Here is a 9,070-nt window from a genome sequence, read left to right as displayed (position 1 = left end):
AAATCTCAGAGAAGCGCTCGATGTCCAGGTCTGAAGGATAACTGAAAGATGTAGATCTACGCGTATGTATGAGTCACAGTCGCACTCCACTGTCTCCAGCACCTACTAGCATGCACTGACTGACACCGACAGAGTGACAGTCTGTAGATCGACCTGTAGGCTGTACTGCTTCTGCGGTGCGGAGATGCCCCGGCAGCGCGAGTCTCCCGCAGTACATCTCCGGATATCAATCGACTCCGGAGGCTGGGATAAACATGCTGCAGACGAACACCGTCATGTAGATCTACAGATAATTATGTCAGTACAGACCAGGGAGTAGTAAAATGTATTTAAAATGTATTTTACTACTCCCTGGTACAGACTACCAGGACTACACTCTACAGTTCTCCGAGATATCGAAACGATGTAGGTCTACAGACTACAATGATCTGAGTGATGATTGTAGTAGGATGTCAAAACGCGTCATCGGTACCACTGTGACTAACTAATGTTACTTGTGAGGACTACAAAGTAATTCTGTGCCTGTGGAGGGCAGGATCAGTTGGATGGCGGCCGAAAATGGGCCAGGCCAGGGGCGGACTTTTTAAAGCTATACTACCACACCTTCTACATGTACGTGCATATCTATCCACGGGTACGGGTTGGCATCATTGGCAAAGTCCCTCGTGTGCATGCAACCCAGGCACTCTACTCTAGCGGCTGTAAGCACACCTTGGTAACGTTATTACAGCCATCCCGTGGCGTCTGATGAGTGTTTTCAGACACGAAACTCCCCGGTAGCGGTAAGGAAGGACCTGACCTGGTTTGCACTGTTGCTGTTTGTGTGTTGCTGGCTCCGTCCACTGGACATAGAGCACTTTAACTCTTTAGTACGCAGCCTGTGGATCTTAGACACCTGTCTATAATTGGTTGGTTGGTTGGTATATTTTATTTTACTTCGCCAGAATGAACAGGCATTGCTGCCTTCTTGCCTGGACAAGTGGATTGTCCAAGCTCTCACAAAAAGACGAAGAAAGGAAAGAAATATTACATGAGAGTGTGAAGCATGCAATCTTATAAAATAAAAAATAAAATAAACATTTCCATGAGAGTGTGACGCATGCATGATGAGAGAGGAGAGATAGATATAGATACAGAGAGAAAGAGAGAGAGAGAGCGAGAGAGAGAGACTGCTTTATTGCCTGGACAAGTGAACTGTCCAAGCTCTTACAAAATGACCAACAACAACAACAACAGCAACGGCAACAACAACAGCGACAGCGACAACAACAACAGACCAACAACAACAGCAACGGCAACACCACAGCAGCAGCAACAACAACAAGAGAGAGAGAGAGAGAGAGAGAGAGAGAGAGAGAGAGAGAGAGAGAGAGAGAGAGAGAGAGAGAGAGAGAGAGAGAGAGAGAGAGAGAGAGAGAGAGAGAGAGAGAGAGAGAGAGAGAGAGAGAGAGAGAGAGAGAGAGAGAGAGAGAGGAGAGGAGAGGAGAGAGACGCTTTACTACCTGGACAGGAAATTGTACAAGCTGTCACCAAATGACCAACAACAACAACAACAACAACAACAACAACAACAACAACAACAACAACAACAACAACAACAACAACAACAACAACAACAACAACAACAACAATAACAACACTTGAACAGAGAGAGATAGATAGATAGAGGGAGAGAGAGAGAGAGTGTGTGTGTGTGTGTGTGTGTGTGTGTGTGTGTGTGTGTGTGTCAGAGACAGAGAAAGAGGGGGGGGGAGGAGGAGAGATATGCGGATTGTTAAAATGGATTTCGACATGAAGTTAGGTACAGAGAATGTTAATATGGGTAAAGGCTGGGCAAGTCGAGAGCCGTGGCAAGAGCTTTAAATGTCTGCCAATCACCTTCCGTACGGACTGCAACTGGGAGAGCATTCCACAGAATGCTGCTAACAAACTGAATTGAACGACGTCCAGCAGGACCAGGGAGGAACGGAACTCTCAGCAGGCTTGACACTTGACCCCGTGTCGTCCTCAGCTGAGGTGTGGCAGGGTCGTTGATCGGCACGAACAGATTCTTTAACATGGGACTTGTCTTGTCATTTAAACATTTGAAAACGAAGATGGCAAGCTTCTGGAAGAGAAGCTGTGGCAAGCTTGGCACACCCAGTAGCTCGAGAAGGGGGGCAGTCGGGACCAGAGTCCTTTGCTGCAGGGTCGCTCTGACACCGGATTTTGACAGGCGGTGGAGTTTATCCAGGAGCTGTTTGGAAAGACTGGAGAAGAAACAGTTGGATCCATAGGACAGATGAGCCTGTATCATGCTGACATACCAGACTTGGCGTGCTCTTAGGCTCAGGGACCTGCCGTGTCGCCATAGCTGTCCAATTACTGGCCCGATCTTGCGTGTTACATGGCTGATATGTGGCTGCCAGGACAGGTCATTGTCGATTACAACAACCAGGTATTTCGCAGATGTTGTTGATTCCAGGGATTGTCCTCGACAACGTACGTGTTCTTGAACATCAGCACCGCCTCTTGGCTTTACAAACAGAACTTGGGTTTTCTGGGCATTCAGAAGTAGGCCGATGTCATCTAGCCACTTGGCGAGGTTGGTCACTGCAGACGACAGAGACTCGCAGACTTGCTTGGGACACGCGTTGGAGCAATCGAGAGCGATGTCATCAGCGAATTCCTGATCTGCCACATCCGGAGGCATCGTTGACTTGATAATTATGGGCATGGACATTTAAAATGACTGTAATTCTAGACAGGCCACGAAGATAGCACTGTCTCTCAAACGCATAGACTCGGTGGGCTGGTGTGATGTCTGCGACTGTGGGTCTACAGCTGTAGAGGACTTTCGTAGTGCTGCAGTACCAGTAGCCTGCGCGTGCGGTAGCATGCCTTTGAATCTGGGTGGGTGTGGGCCCGAAACCGGATCTGTGTAGCATCTCATTCATAACGCTTGTGAATAGGTAGGAACGTAGATCTACGGGTGCGCTTGCGGAGGATGAACCTCTGGACTGAACAGACTTTTGAAAACCAGCCCTACCCTACACTAAAGCATGCGACTGCCCATAGCAGCAGACAAAATGAAACCCGGACGTGTAGCTCATCCATGGCGGCAGAATACACGAAGTCTGGTCCAAGCATGGTCTAAGTAATTATTAGTTACTCTATTAGGGGCCGTCCGTAAATATCGAACATTTTTCACAAAACGAAATAATCTCGTTATGGGGTGGAGGGGGTTGACCAATTTCGTTTCAGAAAACATTGATTCATGTACATGTACGTACATGGCTGTTGTACATATTATGCATGTATGTCAACATTTTTTACGTTCTGAGGGGGAGGGAGGGAGGGGTTGGGTCTAAACTAAAATAATTCGTTTGGTGAAAAAAGTTCGATTTTTACGGACGGCCCCTAAGTCTAACGTTATGTTTATGCGTGAGTGTGTGGTAGGCACCGGCGGATTGTGCCGGCTTAATAATAATTATTGGCATAATTTGGTGGTTGAAAATTTGGAGCATAATTTGGCATCCTTTCGGAGGTAGGAGCATAACTGCATGATTGTATCACAGTTCTAGTATGTAGGCGACACAATTGTGTACAATGCACCAGATCAGTGCTGGTGGTCTGCATGGTAAAGGGTTCGGAGGTCATGCAGATAGTGTTTTCAATGAAAAGCAGGGTAGTAATCATAGAAATACATTTTTTGTGCTCGAACTCGTCTTCTTCAAAGTTCTTTCTCACCCTGATACAGTACATGTAGCAGGAGATGCGAGTGAATCAGCCTTTATCAGATATCCCCGGGGGCGGACGAGACAGTGACGGGTAGTCCGCAAAACTCCGCGTACATGTACACTATGCTTGTTACGAAGTCATGACGTCTGAATCTTAGCAGCTAGGACTGTGCATGCTATGGATATTGCTCTAATAATGAAACAAATTGAGGTATAGTTGATGTTCGGTCACGATGGAAGGAGAGCTGGAGCTACGAGAGAGAAGAGCTGATTATGAGAATCCGCATCCGCAGGGTTAGGGTGACATCGGTTGGACGAGTATGACGATTACGAAGACAGTTGAACATGACAGTTTTCAAAGGTAACTCAAACTAATTTGGCAATGGAAAAAGCTTTCAAAGCAAAAGAAGTCAACTAATGAATAGAAGAAGTAATGTTTCCCCTTTTCCAGGTTGCTCTCTAGCATGCATGGACACCTTGGTATGGGGATACTCATGTACTTTTTTGTACTTATGGCCACTTGCAAGTACGAAAAAGGCACAATTTTCCGAACTTTGGGGCTCCATAGGTACAACAAAGTGTATATGTATCCCCGCGTGCCAAAGCATAATATGAGGATTTTGCGAGCATAATGCGAGAATCTATGAAAGCATAATTCCATGATTTCGCGGGCATAACAGCGAGACACACTGGAGAGAATTCAACGCCGTGCTACACACATCTGCCTTCGGATTCCCCTCTTTGCACCAGTTCACCACAGTTCCCCCCTCCATCATGCAAAGCTCCCCACCCTTAGCTCACGACTCCTTGTTAGACAAGTCCTACTAGCATGGGACATCCACCACCACACCTCCCCACCCCACCTGCAACAACCACATCTTGCACACAAAGTCAACAGCAACCATACACCCTTCGACAGACAAGGACCTACTCCATCGGACACGCACACACAAACAGGCACCGAGATTCCCCCATCAACAGTGCCCTCACCCTCTACAACTCACTCCATATCGACATCACAACCCAACCTCGTAGAAATTCTTTCCGAAACAATGCATCCAGTCTTCTTTTGAGCAGTACCTGTTCCTGCTCCGCGCATCCCCCTGGTTTCTGATATCTCGAACGTGTACTTAACTATCTCGATCACCCCTGCTAACGTTACTGCCCCCGCTTGTTTTTCATGATCCATTGCTTCTTGCCTCCCCGGTTAACTTCCATCTAGCTGTTTTTGGCTAGTACTAATTCTGTAGCACTTATCAATCATCCTTATTGGCGTCACGCCATCGTGGAATAAAAGAATAATAAATGTCTGCATCGATTTAATATACTCTTAATTGCACTAATAAAATAACTAAATAATCCCCCGGAGCCTAGTGTGTGGCTACATGACTATACATGTACATGTATGTTGCAAGCTCCACTGCCATTGCCTACAAATGTCATACTCGCAACAATTTCCCTGTACTTACTTGCCTCTAGTAATTCCATCCCCCCGGCACTGACGGCCCTTCGACCATTCCGGTTTTGCGTTTAGACATACATGTACATGTACGTACAAGTCATGCTGATTTGAGAAGTGATGCCATAGTACAAAAGGCCTTATAATTATTAGAATGACAACTGGCCTAATCTTTACAAGGGCGAATGCGGTAATCCTTCTTGAAGTAACGTATGTACACGTACAAAACAGAGAGGTTCCAGGCTGTCCAAGAGAGTGCTCAATACCGAGTGGTAGAGCTGGTTCAAACAATAGAAGGACAGAGGAAGTGTTTTTACTCAGAGTTTCACGCATTAAGCGATCATCAGAAAACAGTGTTTTCTGATGATCGCTTAGTGCGTGAAACTCTGAGTAAAAACACTTCCTCTGTCCTTCTATTGTTATGTACACGTACATGTACCCGCCACCTCCATTGCTTCCTGCTACACCAAGCACGAGAAGGAGAAGCGGCGCTGCTACGAGCAACGTGTCCGCGACATAGAGCATTCGTCGTTTGTTCCGGCCATATTCTCTACCACTGGTGGTTTGGGCAAACACGCGGAGTCGCTCTACAAGCGGATAGCTTCTCTTCAAGCCGCGAAGACTGGAGAAGCATACAGCTGTGTTATGTCTTGGGTTCGATGCAAATTGAGTTTTGCCCTACTCCGGTCCAGCGTGATGTGTTTGCGCGGATCCCGGAATCTTCGGCCGGTGCAGTTGGACTCACCTCCCACCTTGGCAGTTGCTGAGGCGGGCATTCGCATTTGATACCATTTGCCTCTGGTTTTGTCTGTATTGGCTTCGTCTGTGCTCTTTTCATCCTACCACTAGTAGTCTTCAGTCCGCTATTGGGCGGCTGCACTCCAGCTCTGCTTTGCAATTCTCTTAACTTCTTTTTCGTTTTTTACCAGGCGTGGGCCATCCCCTGGATCAAAATGGGTGCCTTATTATTTTTCTTATGTACACGTACATCACGGGTGTTTCGCAGCGGCCACTCGTCAAGATGGCGGCAAATCCGAGAGTAGAAAAATTTCGACTCTGCCTATGTGCGGCGGATGCGAATCTCGCACGTGCATGCAAAATCTAGCCTTCTGCAGATTTGGGTAAAGCAAGTGTACGTGTGTGGGAACGACGACCTTTTCCGAGAGAGAATGTCGCTCTTTTCATCCCAACATTTTACTCTCCACGCTCTCCCTCCCAGCTTATTGATATGAGTATCTGCTACCGAGTAGAAGTCTCCATCTTCACAGTAGGCCAGGCATAATCGCAACGTTGAAATACTTTGCTCACTTGGTTTTTTTGGTCCTTTGAGATGATGCGGCTGTTGTGTACAACTCGAAGTGACAAACTTGAGACCCCCGCGCCACAAAAAACTAAGGCGCGCCACAAAGTTTCGTTTGGCTGTTCGATGAAAGGATGTATGGAAGCAGGGATAAAAACTATCGTGGCTGCCGGCAAAACTCCTAGTAATGTAATAAACGGGGGTGTGACTTTGGTAATTCTAAGAAGAATGTACGCACCGCCATTCCACAACGAGACGAAACTACGAGCTCAAAAACACTCCGATTTTCAAACAAACGACGCAGGAAAGAAGACATGGCCGCAGTGTTTCCGTGTGGTCTTCAAAACACCTAATTTTACTTCGATAGCGGCTGGTTCAGGGCAAATTCAGGCCCTATTCGACAGCGTCGTACCACTCAGATTCGCCCAAAACACGAGGAAATGTACGGTAGATCCAAATGCGTACGCATTTTGCGTACGGGGACGACTGGCCAGAGTTCATGCACGACTTTTGAATTTCGGCCGAGCGAGCGCTGATGACGTAATGAGGGATTAGCTTGCCAGTGGAAATGCATCTGCGCACATACATTTCACACACTTTTTGGCCAATTTTCAATCGAAGAAGAGGTTGTTTGCTATGTTCTCCCAACGCCGTGAGCGATCCCGTCTTCTATACCCTTCCAGGTACCCTGAAGGTCCTCCAAAGGAGAATTTATCTCCATCAAAGCGTTGTTGATCCGCTAAATTCGTCTCGAGACATATTCACCCAGTGCAGTGCTGATAAATGTAGAATGTTGAATCTGTGATAATTGTCGATGATGGAGAGAGAGGCTGATAGCCGCTGTCGCAGGGAGAGTGAAGCTGCTGGAAGTAACAACAGGGAGCCCGTTTGTTTCACCTGAACAACCAGACTTCAAAGCAGCTTGACCAAATCGGAGGGTGCCTCGTTGCTTATCGTGAATATTACACCGACATGAATTACTACAAGTATACTGGTGAGTTTTTATCTTGTTTTGTTCGTATGCTAGTACCCTGGCCTGGAGTTCTCGTTAGCAAATTCCTATTCCCTGGCGTTTTCTAAACATTCCGTGTAGGACTGAATACGTGATCAAGTATTCCGATTTGGGTAGATGTGGAATTTGGACATGTATTTTATTAAAAAAATTATTTTCCAAATAGAGCGTTTGTAGAGAAATGGTTGCCCAAATACAACAAAATTTATTCTGCAGTTCTACAACTAACTTGTACTGAAATCCAGTCGAAGTAAAGATGATTCTTCATGACAGTTGGGGTCAATGAAATCTGATCCAGGCATAACGAATGGTGACGCCTGCCACCCCGAGAACGAATGCCCATTTGGTGGGGGATACCAAAGTACTCGAAAGTAGTGCGTGTTTCAATGTGGCATGGAAGTTTTATATGATCTCTGGTCAATGCAACATACGATAGCCATCATGAATTGCAGGCCTCGAACGCAACTCCGACCCGAATTGGCAGTTCCCTAAGTTAGATGCTTTATAATTCCATGGCCCCAGCTGTAGTTATAGAGGGTTTTTTGCACATTATTCTTATAGTCGATAGGTTTATACTGATGGCCACAAACAACGGCAGTTCAAACTTCACTGATGTGTTCATGAGCTGAGAGATTTCTCTGCACTATTTCTGTTGTGCACACAGGTCTGTCCAATATGCATTGACCGTATTGGGTATGGTACCTGCTCTGAGAAGGGAATCGCTGGAGCCACAGTCCAACTATACATTCAAGAAACAGAGAGGAGCCATCTTTGCAAGCTGATACCTGATGTGTACCGACAGAATTCTCACGAGATAGCTTACAGACTACGCCTGGTGTATACTTCATAGTACTCCTTCGACTACTGTCTAGAATCAAGTCGACTGAAGCAAGTTCAAACAACTCTGGCTTCAAACGAGCCGTCGATTAGACAAACAAAACATTCTCTCATATACTAGAGCACTCTGACAACTCACGACCTATTCCTAACGATTGCCACCGCTTATAAATATGTAGAGTACTGATTGGAATGTGCTCACAATCTCAACAATCCAGTGCTATAATTATTTGAACTATGTGTTCCTTCCATAAATGTTGTATCCACATATAATCCACAGTGCTGCAAAGTTTCAGAGTTCTCAGGGTATCAAACAAAATTATTTCAAATACAGTGAAATAGTTCGTGGACATTATAGCGTAACTTGTAGTTCCCTGGTCCTTTTCTTTGCTATAAATTCATCCTTTGCTCTCTCTATATATATAGAGGTCCCTTAATCTGCGGACAGCATGCTGTTTCGTTCTTTTTGGAACTCATCAGCGCAGCACAGAGGGAATGAGGCCGAACCTGATAGCAATGGAAATAAAAATTTCCAATCAGGCCCGAACGTACCTTGCCAGAGTGCTCAAACTGACAAGTCAGTGAGCTCTGCATAACGCAAACAGCAAAGGCACTACCCCACGCAAGAGTGCTCAACTGCTGCAAGAGCAGGAGCGAAATACTCAATCTGCGGACAGCATGCTGTTTCGTTCTTTTTGGAACTCATCAGCGCAGCACAGAGGAAATGAGGCCGAACCTGATAG

The 9,070-nt window shown here is 46.2% G+C and overlaps 1 long non-coding RNA gene across 1 annotated transcript; it reads left to right on the top strand.

Moving 5' to 3' along the window:
• The first annotated feature begins 6,988 nt into the window (after positions 1-6,988).
• LOC135806834 (uncharacterized) lies at positions 6,989-8,677 on the top strand. Its single transcript, XR_010551302.1, has 2 exons — positions 6,989-7,472; positions 8,155-8,677. It is a non-coding gene; the product is annotated as an uncharacterized LOC135806834 (long non-coding RNA).
• The last annotated feature ends 393 nt before the right edge of the window (positions 8,678-9,070 follow it).

This window comes from Sycon ciliatum, chromosome 1 (genome assembly GCF_964019385.1).
Source record: "Sycon ciliatum chromosome 1, ocSycCili1.1, whole genome shotgun sequence".
NCBI lineage: Eukaryota > Metazoa > Porifera > Calcarea > Leucosolenida > Sycettidae > Sycon > Sycon ciliatum.
Note: the sequence above shows the minus strand (reverse complement) of the source record. Positions and strands in the feature narration are given on the sequence as shown.